At 56.0% G+C, this 20374-nt stretch overlaps 1 protein-coding gene across 1 annotated transcript in view; it reads left to right on the top strand.

The window, feature by feature from the left end:
- The window catches only part of LGR6 (leucine rich repeat containing G protein-coupled receptor 6), a 223372-nt gene that overhangs the window by 187603 nt on the left and 15395 nt on the right, over positions 1-20374 (top strand). The window lies entirely within an intron of this gene.

The raw sequence follows: 20374 nt of genomic DNA, 5'->3' as shown, positions 1-20374 counted from the left end.
ACACACAGCAGCACTGCTCACACACTGCAGCACTGCTCACACACTGCAGCACTGCTCACACACAGCAGCACTGCTCACACACTGCAGCACTGCTCACACACAGCAGCACTGCTCACACACTGCAGCACTGCTCACACACTGCAGCACTGCTCACACACAGCAGCACTGCTCACACACAGCAGCACTGCTCACACACTGCAGCACTGCTCACACACAGCAGCACTGCTCACACACTGCAGCACTGCTCACACACAGCAGCACTGCTCACACACTGCAGCACTGCTCACACACAGCAGCACTGCTCACACACAGCAGCACTGCTCACACACAGCAGCACTGCTCACACACAGCAGCACTGCTCACACACTGCAGCACTGCTCACACACACAGCAGCACTGCTCACACACAGCAGCACTGCTCACACACTGCAGCACTGCTCACACACTGCAGCACTGCTCACACACAGCAGCACTGCTCACACACAGCAGCACTGCTCACACACATGCAGCACTGCTCACACACTGCAGCACTGCTCACACACAGCAGCACTGCTCACACACAGCAGCACTGCTCACACACAGCCAGCACTGCTCACACACTGCAGCACTGCTCACACACTGCAGCACTGCTCACACACTGCAGCACTGCTCACACACAGCAGCACTGCTCACACACAGCAGCACTGCTCACACACAGCAGCACTGCTCACACACAGCAGCACTGCTCACACACTGCAGCACTGCTCACACACAGCAGCACTGCTCACACACAGCAGCACTGCTCACACACAGCAGCACTGCTCACACACAGCAGCACTGCTCACACACTGCAGCACTGCTCACACACTGCAGCACTGCTCACACACAGCAGCACTGCTCACACACAGCAGCACTGCTCACACACAGCAGCACTGCTCACACACTGCAGCACTGCTCACACACTGCAGCACTGCTCACACACAGCGGCACTGCTCACACACTGCAGCAGTGCTCACACACTGCAGCACTGCTCACACACAGCAGCACTGCTCACACACAGCAGCACTGCTCACACACTGCAGCACTGCTCACACACACCAGACCTGCCCACACACAGCCGCACTGCTCAGACACTGCAGCACTGCTCACACACACACCAGCACTGCTCACACACAGCAGCACTTCTCACACACAGCAGCACTGCTCACACACACAGCAGCACTGCTCACACACATCAGCACTACTCCCACACATCAGCACTGCTCACACACTGCAGCACTGCTCACACACTGCAACACTGCTCACACACAGCAGCACTGCTCACACACTGCAGCACTGCTCATACACACAGCAGCACTGCTCACACACTGCAGCACTGCTCACACACACAGCAGCACTGCTCACACACACCACCACTGCTCACACACTGCAGCACCACTCACACACAGCAGCACTGCTCACACACAGCAGCACTGCTCACACACTGCAGCACTGCTCACACACACCAGACCTGCCCACACACAGCCGCACTGCTCAGACACTGCAGCACTGCTCACACACACACCAGCACTGCTCACACACTGCAGCACTGCTCATACACACAGCAGCACTGCTCACACACTGCAGCACTGCTCACACACACAGTAGCACTGCTCACACACACCACCACTGCTCACACACTGCAGCACCACTCACACACAGCAGCACTGCTCACACACAGCAGCACTGCTCACACACTGCAGCACTGCCCACACACTGCAGCACTGCTCACACACAGCAGCACTGCTCACACACACCAGCACTGCCCACACACTGCAGCACTGCTCACACACTGCAGCACTGCTCACACACACAGCAGCACTGCTCACACACAGCAACACTGCTCACACACTGCAGCACTGCTCACACACACAGCAGCACTGCTCACACACTGCAGCACTGCTCACACACTGCAGCACTGCTCACACACAGCAGCACTGCTCACACACAGCAGCACTGCTCACACACACCAGCACGGCTCACACACACCAGCACTGCTCACACACTGCAGCACTGCTCACGCACAGAAGCACTGCTCACACACAGCAGCACTGCTCACACACAGAAGCACTGCTCACACACAGCAGCACTGCTCACACACAGCAGCACTGCTCACACACAGCAACACTGATCACACACACACAAGCACTGCCCACACACAGCAGCACTGCTCACACAGAGCAGCACTGCTCACACACACCAGAACTGCGCACACACAGCAGCACTGCTCAGACACAGCAGCACTGCTCACACACAGCAGCACTGCTCACACACAGCAGCACTGCTCACACATTGCAGCACTGCTCACACACAGCAGCACTGCTCACACACTGCAGCACTGCTCACACACAGCAGCACTGCCCACACACAGCAGCACTGCTCACACACTGCAGCACTGCTCACACACACAGCAGCAATGCTCACACACAGCAGCACTGCTCACACACAGCAGCACTGCTCACACACTGCAGCACTGCTCACACACAGCAGCACTGCTCACACACTGCAGCACTGCTCACACACAGCAGCACTGCCCACACACAGCAGCACTGCTCACACACTGCAGCACTGCTCACACACACAGCAGCACTGCTCACACACATCAGCACTGCTCACACACTGCAGCACTGCTCACACACATCAGCACTGCTCCACACACAGCAGCACTGCTCACACACAGAAGCACTGCTCACACACACCAGCACTGCTCACACACAGCAGCACTGCTCACACACTGCAGCACTGCTCACACACAGCAGCACTGCTCACACACTGCAGCACTGCTCACACACAGCAGCACTGCTCACACACACCAGCACTGCTCACACACAGCAGCACTGCTCACACACTGCAGCACTGCTCACACACAGCCAGCACTGCTCACACACTGCAGCACTGCTCACACACAGCAGCACTGCTCACACACTGCAGCACTGCTCACACATTGCAGCAGTGCTCACACACTGCAGCACTGCTCACACACTGCAGCACTGCTCACACACACAGCAGCACTGCTCACACACTGCAGCACTGCTCACACACATCAGCACTGCTCACACACTGCAGCACTGCTCACACACACAGCAGCACTGCTCACACACTGCAGCACTGCTCACACACATCAGCACTGCTCACACACAGCAGCACTGCTCACACACTGCAGCACTGCTCACACACTGCAGCACTGCTCACACACACAGCAGCACTGCTCACACACTGCAGCACTGCTCACACACAGCAACACTACTCACACACAGCAGCACTGCTCACACACAGCAGCACTGCTCACACACACCAGCACTGCTCACACACAGCCAGCACTGCTCACACACTGCAGCACTGCTCACACACAGCAACACTGCTCACACACACCAGCACTGCTCACACACAGCAGCACTGCTCACACACTGCAGCACTGCTCACACACTGCAGCACTGCTCACACACACACCAACACTGCTCACACACAGCAGCACTGCTCACACACAGCAGCACTGCTCACACACTGCAGCACTGCTCACACACTGCAGCACTGCTCACAACACAGCAGCACTGCTCACACACACAGCAACACTGCTCACACACAGCAGCAGTGCTCACACACACAGCAGCACTGCTCACAAACTGCAGCACTGCTCACACACAGCAACACTGCTCACACACTGCAGCACTGCTCACACACACCAACACTGCTCACACACTGCAGCACTGCTCACACACAGCAGCACTGCTCACACACTGCAGCACTGCTCACACACTGCAGCACTGCTCACACACAGCAGCACTGCTCACACACAGCAGCACTGCTCAGACACAGCAACACTGCTCACACACTGCAGCACTGCTCACACACAGCAGCACTGCTCACACACAGCAGCACTGCTCACACACTGCAGCACTGCTCACACACACCAACACTGCTCACACACTGCAGCACTGCTCACACACACAGCAGCACTGCTCACACACAGCAGCACTGCTCACACACAGCAGCACTGCTCACACACTGCAGCACTGCTCACACACACCAACACTGCTCACACACTGCAGCACTGCTCACACACACAGCAGCACTGCTCACACACAGCAGCACTGCTCACACACACCAGCACTGCTCACATCACTGCAGCACCGCTCACACACAGCAGCACTGCTCACACACAGCAGCACTGCTCACACACTGCAGCACTGCTCACACACAGCAGCACTGCTCACACACTGCAGCACTGCTCACACACAGAAGCACTGCTGATACACAGAAGCACTGCTCACACACAGCAGCACTGCTCACACACACACCAGCACTGCTCACACACTGCAGCACTGCTCACACACATCAGCACTGCCCACACACAGCAGCACTGCTCACACACAGCAGCACTGCTCACACACACAGCAGCACTGCTCACACACATCAGCACTGCTCCCACACATCAGCACTGCTCACACACTGCAGCACTGCTCACACACTGCAACACTGCTCACACACAGCAGCACTGCTCACACACAGCAGCACTGCTCAGACACAGCAGCACTGCTCACACACAGCAGCACTGCTCACACACTGCAGCACTGCTCACACACAGTGGCACTGCTCACACACTGCAGCAGTGCTCACACACTGCAGCACTGCTCACACACAGCAGCACTGCTCACACACACCAGCACTGCTCACACACTGCAGCACTGCTCACACACACCAGACCTGCCCACACACAGCCGCACTGCTCACACACAGCAGCACTGCTCACACACAGCAGCACTTCTCACACACAGCAGCACTGCTCACACACATCAGCACTACTCCCACACATCAGCACTGCTCACACACTGCAGCACTGCTCACACACACAGCAGCACTGCTCACACACATCAGCACTACTCCCACACATCAGCACTGCTCACACACTGCAGCACTGCTCACACACTGCAACACTGCTCACACACTGCAGCACTGCTCACACACACTGCAGCACTGCTCACACACTGCAGCACTGCTCACACACAGCAGCACTGCTCACACACAGCAGCACTGCTCACACACTGCAGCACCACTCACACACAGCAGCACTGCTCACACACAGCAGCACTGCTCACACACTGCAGCACTGCTCACACACAGCAGCACTGCCCACACACAGCAGCACTGCTCACACACTGCAGCACTGCTCACACACACAGCAGCACTGCTCACACACTGCAGCACTGCTCACACACTGCAGCACTGCTCACACACAGCAGCACTGCTCACACACAGCAGCACTGCTCACACACTGCAGCACCTGCTCACACACAGCAGCACTGCTCACACACAGCAGCACTGCTCACACACTGCAGCACTGCTCACACACACAGCAGCACTGCTCACACATCTGCAGCACTGCTCACACACTGCAGCACTGCTCACACACACAGCAGCACTGCTCACACACAGCAGCACTGCTCACACACAGCAGCACTGCTCACACACTGCAGCACTGCTACACACACTGCAGCACTGCTCACACACAGCAGCACTGCTCACACACAGCAGCACTGCTCACACACTGCAGCACTGCTCACACACTGCAGCACTGCTCACACACAGCAGCACTGCTCACACACTGCAGCACTGCTCACACACTGCAGCACTGCTCACACACAGCAGCACTGCTCACACACAGCAGCACTGCTCACACACAGCAGCACTGCTCACACACAGCAGCACTGCTCACACACTGCCAGCACTGCTCACACACTGCAGCACTGCTCACACACAGCAGCACTGCTCACACACAGCAGCACTGCTCACACACAGCAGCACTGCTCACACACAGCAGCACTGCTCACACACACAGCAGCACTGCCCACACACAGCAGCACTGCTCACACACAGCAGCACTGCTCACACACACTGCAGCACTGCTCACACACTGCAGCACTGCTCACACACATCATCACTGCTCACACACTGCAGCACTGCTCACACACACCAGAACTGCCCACACACAGCAGCACTGCTCAGACACAGCAGCACTGCTCACACACAGCAGCACTGCTCACACACACAGCAGCACTGCTCACACACTGCAGCACTGCTCACACACTGCAGCACTGCTCACACACACAGCAGCACTGCTCACGCACAGCAGCACTGCTCACATACTGCAGCACTGCTCACACACAGCAGCACTGCTCACACACAGCAACACTGATCACACACACACCAGCACTGCCCACACACAGCAGCACTGCTCACACAGAGCAGCACTGATCACACACACACCAGCACTGCTCACACACTGCAGCACTGCTCACACACATCATCACTGCTCACACACTGCAGCACTGCTCACACACACCAGAACTGCCCACACACAGCAGCACTGCTCAGACACAGCAGCACTGCTCACACACAGCAGCACTGCTCACACACACAGCAGCACTGCTCACACACTGCAGCACTGCTCACACACTGCAGCACTGCTCACACACACAGCAGCACTGCTCACACACAGCAGCACTGCTCACACACAGCAGCACTGCTCACACACTGCAGCACTGCTCACACACAGCAGCACTGCTCACACACAGCAGCACTGCTCACACACACGCAGCACTGCTCACACACAGCAGCACTGCTCACACACACCAGCAATCACACACACCAGCACTGCTCACACACAGCAGCACTGCTCACACACAGCCAGCACTGCTCACACACTGCAGCACTGCTCACACACATCAGCACTGCTCACACACTGCAGCACTGCTCACACACAGCAGCACTGCTCACACACACAGCAGCACTGCTCACACACACGCAGCACTGCTCACACACAGCAGCACTGCTCACACACAGCAGCACTGCTCACACACTGCAGCACTGCTCACACACAGCAGCACTGCTCACACACTGCAGCACTGCTCACACACAGCAGCACTGCTCACACACTGCAGCACTGCTCACACACAGCAGCACTGCTCACACACAGCAGCACTGCTCACACACACAGCAGCACTGCTCTCACACAGCAGCACTGCTCACACACACCAGCACTGCCCACACACAGCAGCACTGCTCACACACACCAGCACTGCTCACACACACCAGCACTGCCCACACACAGCAGCACTGCTCACACACACCAGCACTGCTCACACACACCAGCACTGCTCACACACAGCAGCACTGCTCACACACACCAGCACTGCCCACACACTGCAGCACTGCTCACACACACCAGCACTGCTCACACACAGCAGCACTGCTCACACACACCAGCAACTGCCCACACACACCAGCACTGCTCACACACACCAGCACTGCTCACACACTGCAGCACTGCTCACACACACACCAGCACTGCTCACACACTGCAGCACTGCTCACACACATCAGCACTGCTCACACACTGCAGCACTGCTCCCACACAGCAGCACTGCTCACACACACAGCAGCACTGCTCACACACACCAGCACTGCTCACACACAACAGCACTGCTCACACACAGCAGCACTGCTCACACACTGCAGCACTGCTCACACACAGCAGCACTGCTCACACACTGCAGCACTGCTCACACACAGCAGCACTGCTCACACACTGCAGCACTGCTCACACACAGCAGCACTGCTCACACACAGCAACACTGCTCACACACAGCAGCACTGCTCACACACTGCAACACTGCTCACACACTGCAGCACTGCTCACACACAGCAGCACTGCTCACACACTGCAGCACTGCTCACACACAGCAGCACTGCTCACACACTGCAGCACTGCTCACACACTGCAGCACTGCTCACACACTGCAGCACTGCTCACACACAGCAGCACTGCCCACACACAGCAGCACTGCTCACACACACGCAGCACTGCTCACACACACCAGCACTGCTCACACACTGCAGCACTGCTCACACACACACCAGCACTGCTCACACACTGCAGCACTGCTCACACACATCAGCACTGCTCACACACTGCAGCACCGCTCACACACATCAGCACTTCCCACACACAGCAGCACTGATCACACACACAGCACCACTGCTCACACACAGCAGCACTGCTCACACACATCAGCACTGCTCACACACTGCAGCACTGCTCACACACAGCAGCACTGCTCACACACAGCAGCACTGCTCACACACTGCAGCACTGCTCACACACTGCAGCACCGCTCACACACATCAGCACTGCTCACACACTGCAGCACTGCTCACACACTGCAGCACTGCTCACACACAGCAGCACTGCTCACACACAGCAACGCTGCTCACACACAGCAGCACTGCTCCCACACATCAGCACTGCTCACACACTGCAGCACTGCTCACACACAGCAGCACTGCTCACACACTGCAGCACTGCTCACACACAGCAGCACTGCTCACACACTGCAGCACCGCTCACACACAGCAGCACTGCTCACACACTGCAGCACTGATCACACACAGCAGCACTGCTCACACACACAGCAGCACTGCTCACACACTGCAGCACTGCTCACACACTGCAGCACTGCTCACACACTGCAGCACTGCTCACACACACAGCAGCACTGCTCACGCACAGCAGCACTGCTCACACACAGCAACACTGCTCACACACTGCAGCACTGCTCACACACTGCAGCACTGCTCACACTCTGCAGCACTGCTCACACACAGCAGCACTGCTCACACTCACAGCAACACTGCTCACACAGCAGCACTGCTCACACACAGCAGCACTGCTCACACACAGCAGCACTGCTCGCACACTGCAGCACTGCTCACACACAGCAGCACTGCTCCCACACATCAGCACTGCTCACACACTGCAGCACTGCTCACACACAGCAGCACTGCTCACACACAGCAGCACTGCTCACACACTGCAGCACTGCTCACACACTGCAGCACTGCTCATACACACCGCAGCACTGCTCACACACTGCAGCACTGATCACACACAGCAGCACTGCTCACACACACAGCAGCACTGCTCACACACTGCAGCACTGCTCACACACACAGCAGCACTGCTCACACACTGCAGCACTGCTCACACACTGCAGCACTGCTCACACACATCAGCACTGCCCACACACAGCAGCACTGCTCACACACAGCAGCACTGCTCACGCACAGCAGCACTGCTCACACACAGCAGCATTGCTCACACACTGCAGCACTGCTCACACACAGCAACACTACTCACACACTGCAGCACTGCTCACACACAGCAGCACTGCTCACACACAGCAGCACTGCTCACACACTGCAGCACTGCTCACACACTGCAGCACCGCTCACACACAGCAACACTGCTCACACACTGCAGCACTGCTCACACACTGCAGCACTGCTCACACACTGCAGCACTGCTCACACACAGCAGCACTGCTCACACACAGCAGCACTGCTCACATACTGCAGCACTGCTCACACGCAGCAACACTGCTCACACACAGCAACACTGCTCACACACTGCAGCACTGCTCACACACTGCAGCACTGCTCACACACTGCAGCACTGCTCACACACACAGCAGCACTGCTCACACTCACAGCAACACTGCTCACACAGCAGCACTGCTCACACACAGCAGCACTGCTCACACACAGCAGCACTGCTCACACACTGCAGCAGTGCTCACACACAGCAGCACTGCTCACACACACCAGCACTGCTCACAACTACACGCAGCAGTACAATACTCCAGAGCACACCAAGTCCTATTTAGCCTCTGCCCAGGTCTCTCCAACCTGGTCTTTACCAAAATCTCTTTAGGCCAGAACCTTCCCCAAACCTGCCCCCATTCCTCTCTGCCCCCCATTCCTCTCTGCCCCCCATTCCTCTCTGCCCCTCTTTCCTCTCTGCCCCCCATTGCTCTGGGCCTGAATGGCACAGAAGAAATCAACTTTGCCCAGGTCCCAGCAGAGCAGTGGCTGTGGTTTATCTTGATGTCAGTAAGGCATTGGACACTGTCTGCCACTGCATCCTTGCAGCTAAGCTGAGGCGGAGGGTCTGGAGGATCAGGGAGTGAGGTGGATGGGACCAGGTTGAAGGAAAGAAGTCAGAGAGCTGTGGTCAGTGGACAGAGTCCAATTGGAGGCCTGTGTCTGGTGGAGTCCCTCAGGAGTCAGTACTGGGACCAGAGCTATTCAAGGTATTCATCAGTGACCTGGATGAAGGTACAGAGGGCACTGCCAGCAAGTTTGCTGATGGCACCAAACAGTGAAGTGGCTGCGACAGGAGGGCTGTGCTGCCATTCAGTGAGACTTGTACAGGCTGAGAGCTGGGCAGGGAGAAGCTGAATGAAGTTCAACAAGGGCAAGGAGAGAGTCTTGCATCTGGGAAAGAGCTTATAGACCAGGATGGGTTGGGGACTGAGCTGTTGCAGGGCAGTGGAGGGGAAAAGGACCTGGGGGTGCTGGTGGCCAGAAGGATGCCCCTCAGCCAGCAATGTGCCCTGGTGGCCAAGCAGGCCAAGGGCATCCTGGGGTGCATTTGAAGGGCTGTGGTGAGTAGGTCAGAGAGGTTCTCCTGCCCCTCTGCTCTGCCCTGCTGAGGCCACAGCTGGAGTCTTGTGTCCAGTTCTGGGCCCCTCAGGGCACTGCTTGAGAGAGTCCAGCACAGAGCCATGGAGCTGCAGGCAGTGGAACATCTCCTGTGAGGAGAGCCTGAGGCAGCTGAGGGCTCTGTAGCTTGGAGAGGAGCCTGAGGGTGACCTCATTCATGTTGCTAAAGCTGTGCAGGGTGATGCCCAGAGGCTGGAGCCAGGCTCTGCTGGGTGATGCCCAATGCCAGCACCAGGGGCAGTGGTGGAAGCTGAGGCAGAGGAAGTTCTCACTGTGAGGGTGACAGAGCCTGGAGCAGGCTGCCCAGGGCGGGTGTGGAGATATCCAACCCCACCTGGATGTGTTCCTGGGTGCCCTGCCCTGGGTGCCCCTGCTCTGCCAGGGGGTTGGACTGGATGCTCTCCAGAGGTCCCTTCAGGCCCCTGGCACTCTGTGCTGTGTGATGTACACAAGTCTGCAGGCCTGGGGCAGGCAGGACACTCGCCTCTCATCAGTCTTGACACAAGCAAGCTGAAAAGGCAAACAAGTTTGTTCCAGGAAAGCAACAGGAGAGCATTCTTGGGGCAGAGACTGGGAACAAGAGAAACACAGCAGAATGAAAGAGCACAATTTGTAACTCAGCAGATCACAGCATTTTGGCTCCAGCTGTCCCTGTAGGGAGCATCTCTCCTCCTCAGACATCTGGACCAGTTTAGTGGACGTGTTGCCACCAAAGAGCAGCCTATGGGGCAGCTCAGGCTGCAGGGTCCTGAGCCTGCTGTTTGTGTTTGCAAGTTATCAGACTGCAAACCTCCCCTGCAGAGCCTCTTCTGCAGCCTGGCTCCTCCCTGGGGCAGAGCTGTGCTGGGACAGCTCACCTGGGTCCTCCTTCTTCTCTCACTGTTGGTTTTGCTGATATTAATTGCATGGCTTCAGAGCTTGGAGAGAGGGTCCCTGGGCCTCTGTTTGTGCTTCTTTACATCCCCCCTGCCTTTGAAATGCATTGGCCTCCTGTCCCTGCAGGGTCAGTGCTGCTCAGGCTGCTGGGCCCCACCTTGGCAGCTCCCCAGGTTGACATTGTGCCTGTGACACAACTGAAGAGAGATGGCACAGCTGCTGGCATGACTCTGGGCTCCCCTGCTCAGATGTTGCCTCTGTAAGAGGCACCACAAGGGAGTGAGGCTCATGGCCATGGGCTGTGCATGAGCCCAGAGCAGGGCAGCCTGGCTGAGCTTGGCTTGATGTGGACATCAGCCTGGAATCATTCTGCTGCTTCTGTCCAGAGCTTCAGGGGCTCAGGGCACAGACTTACCTTTCCTCCCAAGCAGAAGTAGCTGAAGGTTCCCTGAGCAGACCTGAAGTCCCATGGTGCCACCAGTACCTTCATGCTGATGTGTCCACAACACAGCTTCAGCAACTGAGGTTGCTCTGATACCTTCTGGGCTGCATTAGGTTACCCTTGCTCAGGAGACAGCAGAATTGACTCCTGGGGCTGAGTTCTCCTCCACCATGCTTAGATCAGGCTGTGTTCTCCTCCTTGCTTAGCTCAGGCTGTGTTCTCCTCCTCCTTGCTTAGCTCAGGCTGTGTTCTCCTCCTCCATGCTTAGCTCAGGCTGTGTTCTCCTCCTCCTTGCTTAGCTCAGGCTGTGTTCTCCTCCTTGCTTAGCTCAGGCTGTGTTCTCCTCCTCCATGCTTAGCTCAGGCTGCGTTCCCCTCCTCCTTGCTTAGCTCAGGCTGTGTTCTCCTCCTTGCTTAGCTCAGGCTGTGTTCTCCTCCTCCTTGCTTAGCTCAGGCAGTGTTCCCCTCCTTGCTTAGCTCAGGCTGTGTTCTCCTCCTCCATGCTTAGTTCAGGCTGTGTTCTCCTCCTCCTTGCTTAGCTCAGGCTGTGTTCTCCTACTCCATGCTTAGCTCAGGCTGTGTTCTCCTCCTCCTTGCTTAGCTCAGGCTGTGTTCTCCTCCTTGCTTAGCTCAGGCTGTGTTCTCCTCCTCCATGCTTAGTTCAGGCTGTGTTCCCCTCCTCCTTGCTTAGCTCAGGCTGTGTTCTCCTCCTTGCTTAGCTCAGGCTGTGTTCTCCTCCTCCATGCTTAGCTCAGGCTGTGTTCTCCTTGCTTAGCACAGGCTGTGTTCTCCTCCTTGCTTAGCTCAGGCTGTGTTCTCCTCCTCCTTGCTTAGTTCAGGCTGTGTTCTCCTCCTCCTTGCTTAGCTCAGGCTGTGTTCTCCTTGCTTAGCTCAGGCTGTGTTCTCCTCCTTGCTTAGCTCAGGCTGTGTTCTCCTCCTCCTTGCTTAGTTCAGGCTGTGTTCTCCTCCTCCTTGCTTAGCTCAGGCTGTGTTCTCCTCCTTGCTTAGCTCAGGCTGTGTTCTCCTCCTCCTTGCTTAGCTCAGGCTGTGTTCTCCTCCTTGCTTAGCTCAGGCTGTGTTCTCCTCCTCCTTGCTTAGCTCAGGCTGTGTTCCCCTACTTCTTGCTTAGCTCAGGCTGTGTTCTCCTCCTCCTTGCTTAGCTCAGGCTGTGTTCTCCTCCTCCTTGCTTGGCTCAGGCTGTGTTCTCCTCCTTGCTTAGCTCAGGCTGTGTTCTCCTCCATGCTTAGCTCAGGCTGTGTTCTCCTCCTTGCTTAGCTCAGGCTGTGTTCCCCACCTCCTTGCTTAGCTCAGGCTGTGTTCTCCTCCATGCTTAGCTCAGGCTGTGTTCTCCTCCTCCATGCTTAGCTCAGGCTGTGTTCTCCTCCTTGCTTAGCTCAGGCTGTGTTCCCCTCCTCCTTGCTTAGCTCAGGCTGTGTTCTCCTCCTCCTTGCTTAGCTCAGGCTGTGTTCTCCTCCTCCTTGCTTAGCTCAGGCTGTGTTCTCCTCCTCCTTGCTTAGTTCAGGCTGTGTTCTCCTCCTCCTTGCTTAGCTCAGGCTGTGTTCTCCTCCTTGCTTAGCTCAGGCTGTGTTCTCCTCCTCCTTGCTTAGCTCAGGCTGTGTTCTCCTCCTCCTTGCTTAGCTCAGGCTGTGTTCTCCTCCTCCTTGCTTAGCTCAGGCTGTGTTCTCCTCCTCCATGCTTAGCTCAGGCTGTGTTCTCCTCCTCCTTGCTTAGCTCAGGCTGTGTTCTCCTCCTCCATGCTTATCTCAGGCTGTGTTCCCCTCCTCCTTGCTTAGCACAGGCTGTGTTCTCCTCCTCCTTGCTTAGCTCAGGCTGTGTTCCCCTCCTCCATGCTTAGTTCAGGCTGTGTTCTCCTCCTCCTTGCTTAGCTCAGGCTGTGTTCTCCTCCTCCATGCTTAGCTCAGGCTGTGTTCTCCTCCATGCTTAGCTCAGGCTGTGTTCCCCTCCTCCTTGCTTAGCTCAGGCTGTGTTCTCCTCCTCCTTGCTTAGCTCAGGCTGTGTTCTCCTCCTCCTTGCTTAGCTCAGGCTGTTTTCTCCTCCTCCTTGCTTAGCTCAGGCTGTGTTCTCCTCCATGCTTAGCTCAGGCTGTGTTCCCCTCCTCCTTGCTTAGCTCAGGCTGTGTTCTCCTCCTCCTTGCTTAGCTCAGGCTGTGTTCTCCTCCTCCATGCTTAGCTCAGGCTGTGTTCTCCTCCTCCTTGCTTAGCTCAGGCTGTGTTCTCCTCCTTGCTTAGCTCAGGCTGTGTTCTCCTCCTCCATTGCTTAGCTCAGGCTGCGTTCCCTCCTCCTTGCTTAGCTCAGGCTGTGTTCTCCTCCTTGCTTAGCTCAGGCTGTGTTCTCCTCCTCCTTGCTTAGCTCAGGCAGTGTTCCCCTCCTTGCTTAGCTCAGGCTGTGTTCTCCTCCTCCATGCTTAGTTCAGGCTGTGTTCTCCTCCTCCTTGCTTAGCTCAGGCTGTGTTCTCCTACTCCATGCTTAGCTCAGGCTGTGTTCTCCTCCTCCTTGCTTAGCTCAGGCTGTGTTCTCCTCCTTGCTTAGCTCAGGCTGTGTTCTCCTCCTCCATGCTTAGTTCAGGCTGTGTTCCCCTCCTCCTTGCTTAGCTCAGGCTGTGTTCTCCTCCCTTGCTTAGCTCAGGCTGTGTTCTCCTCCTCCATGCTTAGCTCAGGCTGTGTTCTCTCCTTGCTTAGCACAGGCTGTGTTCCCTCCTCCTTGCTTAGCTCAGGCTGTGTTCTCCTCCTCCTTGCTTAGTTCAGGCTGTGTTCTCCTCCTCCTTGCTTAGCTCAGGCTGTGTCTCTCCTTGCTTAGCTCAGGCTGTGTTCTCCTCCTTGCTTAGCTCAGGCTGTGTTCTCCTCCTCCTTGCTTAGTTCAGGCTGTGTTCTCCTCCTCCTTGCTTAGCTCAGGCTGTGTTCTCCTCCTTGCTTAGCTCAGGCTGTGTTCTCCTCCTCCTTGCTTAGCTCAGGCTGTGTTTCCTCCTCCTTGCTTAGCTCAGGCTGTGTTCTCCTCCTCCTTGCTTAGCTCAGGCTGTGTTCCCCTACTCTTGCTTAGCTCAGGCTGTGTTCTCCTCCTCCTTGCTTAGCTCAGGCTGTGTTCTCCTCCTCCTTGCTTAGGCTCAGGCTGTGTTCTCCTCCTCCTTGCTTAGCTCAGGCTGTGTTCCTCCTCCATTGCTTAGCTCAGGCTGTGTTCTCCTCTCCTGCTTAGCTCAGGCTGTGTTCCCCTCCTCCTTGCTTAGCTCAGGCTGTGTTCTCCTCCTCCTTGCTTAGCTCAGGCTGTGTTCTCCCTCCATGCTTAGCTCAGGCTGTGTTCTCCTCCTCCATTGCTTAGCTCAGGCTGTGTTCTCCTCCTTGCTTAGCTCAGGCTGTGTTCTCCCTCCTCCTTGCTTAGCTCAGGCTGTGTTCTCCTCCTCCTTGCTTAGCTCAGGCTGTGTTCTCCTCCTCCTTGCTTAGCTCAGGCTGTGTTCTCCTCCTCCTTGCTTAGCTCAGGCTGTGTTCTCCTCCTCCTTGCTTAGCTCAGGCTGTGTTCTCCTCCTCCTTGCTTAGCTCAGGCTGTGTTCTCCTCCTCCTTGCTTAGCTCAGGCTGTGTTCTCCTCCTCCTTGCTTAGCTCAGGCTGTGTTCTCCTCCTCCTTGCTTAGCTCAGGCTGTGTTCTCCTCCTCCATGCTTAGCTCAGGCTGTGTTCTCCTCCTCCTTGCTTAGCTCAGGCTGTGTTCTCCTCCTCCATGCTTATCTCAGGCTGTGTTCCCTCCTCCTTGCTTAGCATCAGGCTGTGTTCTCCTCCTCCTTGCTTAGCTCAGGCTGTGTTCCCCTCCTCCATGCTTAGTTCAGGCTGTGTTCTCCTCCTCCTTGCTTAGCTCAGGCTGTGTTCTCCTCCTCCATGCTTAGCTCAGGCTGTGTTCTCCTCCATGCTTAGCTCAGGCTGTGTTCTCCTCCTCCTTGCTTAGCTCAGGCTGTGTTCTCCTCCTCCTTGCTTAGCTCAGGCTGTGTTCTCCTCCTCCTTGCTTAGCTCAGGCTGTTTTCTCCTCCTCCTTGCTTAGCTCAGGCTGTGTTCTCCTCCATGCTTAGCTCAGGCTGTGTTCCCCTCCTCCTTGCTTAGCTCAGGCTGTGTTCTCCTCCTCCTTGCTTAGCTCAGGCTGTTTTCTCCTCCTCCTTGCTTAGCTCAGGCTGTGTTCTCCTCCTCCATGCTTAGCTCAGGCTGTGTTCTCCTCCTCCATGCTTAGCTCAAGCTGTGTTCTCCTCCTCCTTGCTTAGTTCAGGCTGTGTTCTCCTCCTCCTTGCTTAGCTCAGGCTGTGTTCTCCTCCTCCTTGCTTAGTTCAGGCTGTGTTCTCCTCCTCCTTGCTTAGCTCAGGCTGTGTTCTCCTCCTTGTTTAGCTCAGGCTGTGTTCTCCTCCTCCATGCTTAGCTCAGGCTGTGTTCTCCTCCTCCTTGCTTAGCTCAGGCTGTGTTCTCCTCCTCCTTGCTTAGCTCAGGCTGTGTTCTCCTCCTCCTTGCTTAGCTCAGGCTGTGTTCTCCTCCTTGCTTAGCTCAGGCTGTGTTCTCCTCCTCCTTGCTTAGCTCAGGCTGTGTTCTCCTCCTTGCTTAGCTCAGGCTGTGTTCTCCTCCTCCATGCTTAGCTCAGGCTCTGTTACCCTCCTCCATGCTTAGTTCAGGCTGTGTTCTCCTCCTCCTTGCTTAGCTCAGGCTGTGTTCTCCTCCTCCATGCTTATCTCAGGCTGTGTTCCCCTCCTCCTTGCTTAGCTCAGGCTGTGTTCTCCTCCTCCTTGCTTAGCTCAGGCTGTGTTCCCCTCCTCCATGCTTAGTTCAGGCTGTGTTCTCCTCCTCCTTGCTTAGCTCAGGCTGTGTTCTCCTCCTCCTTGCTTAGCTCAGGCTGTGTTCCCCTCCTCCATGCTTAGTTCAGGCTGTGTTCTCCTCCTCCATGCTTAGCTCAGGCTGTGTTCTCCTCCATGCTTAGCTCAGGCTGTGTTCCCCTCCTCCTTGCTTAGCTCAGGCTGTGTTCTCCTCCTCCTTGCTTAGCTCAGGCTGTTTTCTCCTCCTCCTTGCTTAGCTCAGGCTGTGTTCTCCTCCATGCTTAGCTCAGGCTGTGTTCCCCTCCTCCTTGCTTAGCTCAGGCTGTGTTCTCCTCCTCCTTGCTTAGCTCAGGCTGTTTTCTCCTCCTCCTTGCTTAGCTCAGGCTGTGTTCTCCTCCTTGCTTAGCTCAGGCTGTGTTGTCCGCCTCCTTGCTTAGCTCAGGCTGTGCTCTCCTTGCTTAGCTCAGGCTGTGTTCTCCTCCTCCATGCTTAGCTCAGGCTGTGTTCTCCTCCTCCATGCTTAGCTCAAGCTGTGTTCTCCTCCTCCTTGCTTAGTTCAGGCTGTGTTCTCCTCCTCCTTGCTTAGCTCAGGCTGTGTTCTCCTCCTCCTTGCTTAGTTCAGGCTGTGTTCTCCTCCTCCTTGCTTAGCTCAGGCTGTGTTCTCCTCCTCCATGCTTAGCTCAGGCTGTGTTCTCCTCCTCCATGCTTAGCTCAAGCTGTGTTCTCCTCCTCCTTGCTTAGTTCAGGCTGTGTTCTCCTCCTCCTTGCTTAGCTCAGGCTGTGTTCTCCTCCTTGCTTAGCTCAGGCTGTGTTCTCCTCCTCCATGCTTAGCTCAAGCTGTGTTCTCCTCCTCCATGCTTAGCTCAAGCTGTGTTCTCCTCCTCCTTGCTTAGCTCAGGCTGTGTTCTCCTCCTCCATGCTTAGCTCAAGCTGTGTTCTCCTCCTCCATGCTTAGCTCAAGCTGTGTTCTCCTCCTCCTTGCTTAGCTCAGGCTGTGTTCTCCTCCTCCTTGCTTAGCTCAGGCTGTGTTCTCCTCCTCCATGCTTAGCTCAGGCTGTGTTCCCCTCCTCCTTGCTTAGCTCAGGCTGTGTTCTCCTTGCTTAGCTCAGGCTGTGTTCTCCTCCTCCTTGCTTAGCTCAGGCTGTGTTCTCCTCCTCCATGCTTAGCTCAGGCTGTGTTCTCCTCCTCCTTGCTTATCTCAGGCTGTGTTCTCCTCCTTGCTTATCTCAGGCTGTGTTCTCCTCCTCCTTGCTTAGCTCAGGCTGTGTTCTCCTCCATGCTTAGCTAAGGCTGTGTTCTCCTCATCCTTGCTTAGCTCAGGCTGTGTTCTCCTCCTCCTTGCTTAGCTCAGGCTGTGTTCTCCTCCATGCTTAGCTCAGGCTGTGTTCTCCTCCTCCTTGCTTAGCTCAGGCTGTGTTCTCCTCCTCCATGCTTAGCTCAGGCTGTGTTCTCCTCCTCCTTGCTTAGCTCAGGCTGTGTTCTCCTCCTCCTTGCTTAGCTCAGGCTGTGTTCTCCTCCATGCTTAGCTCAGGCTGTGTTCTCCTCCTCCTTGCTTAGCTCAGGCTGTGTTCTCCTCCTCCTTGCTTAGCTCAGGCTGTGTTCTCCTCCTCCTTGCTTAGCTCAGGCTGTGTTCCCCTCCTCCATGCTTAGTTCAGGCTGTGTTCTCCTCCTCCTTGCTTAGCTCAGGCTGTGTTCTCCTCCATACTTAGGTCAGGCTGTGTTCTCCTCCACCATGCTTAGCTCAGGCTGTGTTCTCCTCCTTCTTGCTCAGCTCAGGCTCTGTTCTCCTTGCTTAGCTCAGGCTGTGTTCTCCTCCTCCATGCTTAGCTCAGGCTGTGTTCTCCTCCTCCTTGCTTAGCTCAGGCTGTGTTCTCCTCCTCCTTGCTTAGCTCAGGCTGTGTTCTCCTCCATGCTTAGCTCAGGCTGTGTTCTCCTCCTCCTTGCCTAGCTCAGGCTGTGTTCTCCTCCTCCTTGCTTAGCTCAGGCTGTGTTCTCCTCCTCCTTGCTTAGCTCAGGCTGTGTTCCCCTCCTCCATGCTTAGTTCAGGCTGTGTTCTCCTCCTCCATGCTTAGCTCAAGCTGTGTTCTCCTCCTCCTTGCTTAGCTCAGGCTGTGTTCTCCTCCTCCTTGCTTAGCTCAGGCTGTGTTCTCCTCCTCCATGCTTAGCTCAGGCTGTGTTCTCCTCCATGCTTAGCTCAGGCTGTGTTCTCCTCCTCCTTGCTTAGCTCAGGCTGTGTTCTCCTCCTCCATGCTTAGCTCAGGCTGTGTTCTCCTCCATGCTTATCTCAGGCTGTGTTCTCCTCCTCCTTGCTTAGCTCAGGCTGTGTTCTCCTCCATGCTTAGCTCAGGCTGTGTTCTCCTCCTCCTTGCTTAGCTCAGGCTGTGTTCTCCTCCTCCTTGCTTAGCTCAGGCTGTGTTCTCCTCCTCCTTGCTTAGCTCAGGCTGTGTTCTCCTCCTCCTTGCTTAGCTCAGGCTGTGTTCCCCTCCTCCATGCTTAGTTCAGGCTGTGTTCTCCTCCTCCTTGCTTAGCTCAGGCTGTGTTCTCCTTCTCCTTGCTTAGCTCAGGCTGTGTTCTCCTCCATACTTAGGTCAGGCTGTGTTCTCCTCCACCGTGCTTAGCTCAGGCTGTGTTCTCCTTCTTGCTCAGCTCAGGCTCTATTCTCCTTGCTTAGCTCAGGCTGTGTTCTTCTGCTCCTTGCTTAGCTCAGGCTGTGTTCTTCTCCTTCTTCCTTAGCTCCGGCTGTGTTCTTCTCCTTCTTGCTTAGCTCAGGCTGTGTTCTCCTCCTCCTTTCTTAGCTCAGGGTCTGTTCTTCTCCTTCTTGCTTAGCTCAGGCTGTGTTCTCCTCCTCCTTGCTTAGCTCAGGCTGTGTTCTCCTCCTTGCCGAGCTCAGGCGCTGTTCTCCTCCTCCTTGCTTAGCTCAGGCTGTGTTCTCCTCCTCCTTTCTTAGCTCAGGCTGTGTTCTTCTCCTCCATGCTTAGCTCAGGCTGTGTTCTCCTCCTCCTTGCTTAGCTCAGGCTGTGTTCTCCTCCTCCATGCTTAGCTCAGGCTGTGTTCTCCTCCTGCTTGCTTATCTCAGGCTGTGTTCTCCTCCTCCTTGCTTAGCTCAGGCTGTGTTCTCCTCCTCCATGCTTAGTTCAGGCTGTGTTCTCCTCCTCCATGCTTAGCTCAGGCCTCACCTCTCAAGCCCTCTGGACTGACACAGGGACCTGTGGCTGCTGCTCTCCTTCCTCCTCCATCCTGGGTGAGAGGCTGCAGAGCTCCAGAGCCAAGCACAGAACATTTGCCTCTGTTTCCTCCCTGCTCCTCTCCACCATGGATAATTGGTTGGAAGAAGGTTGGCAACAGAACTGAATAACTGAAATGTTTCAGCAGCAGCTTATTGGCAGAAAGATGGAAACAGAGTTTGGGAAGTGGGTGGAGAGGCCACATACAGAACTGTAGCCTGGGGCAAAGTTCCCTTCAGCAGGCAGAGACCCAGCAGCTGCTGCTGGAGCAAAGGAAAAGCTGCTTTGGGAGGGCTGCTCCTCCCCCAGCCCACTCCAGCTGTACAAAACTCACATTAAGCTGTCCCAGGAGAGGTTTTCTTCTGGCTGCCAATGACTCTGCCCTGGATCCTGCTGTGCCACCAGGCTCTGCAGCTTTGGGGACAGAAGTCTGCTGGGAATTGCTCTCAGGAGGCAGAAGGGGGCCA

Source organism: Dryobates pubescens, chromosome 35 (genome assembly GCF_014839835.1).
Source record: "Dryobates pubescens isolate bDryPub1 chromosome 35, bDryPub1.pri, whole genome shotgun sequence".
In the NCBI taxonomy this organism is placed as follows: Eukaryota; Metazoa; Chordata; class Aves; order Piciformes; family Picidae; genus Dryobates; species Dryobates pubescens.
This window is presented reverse-complemented; position numbering and strand designations above follow the sequence as displayed.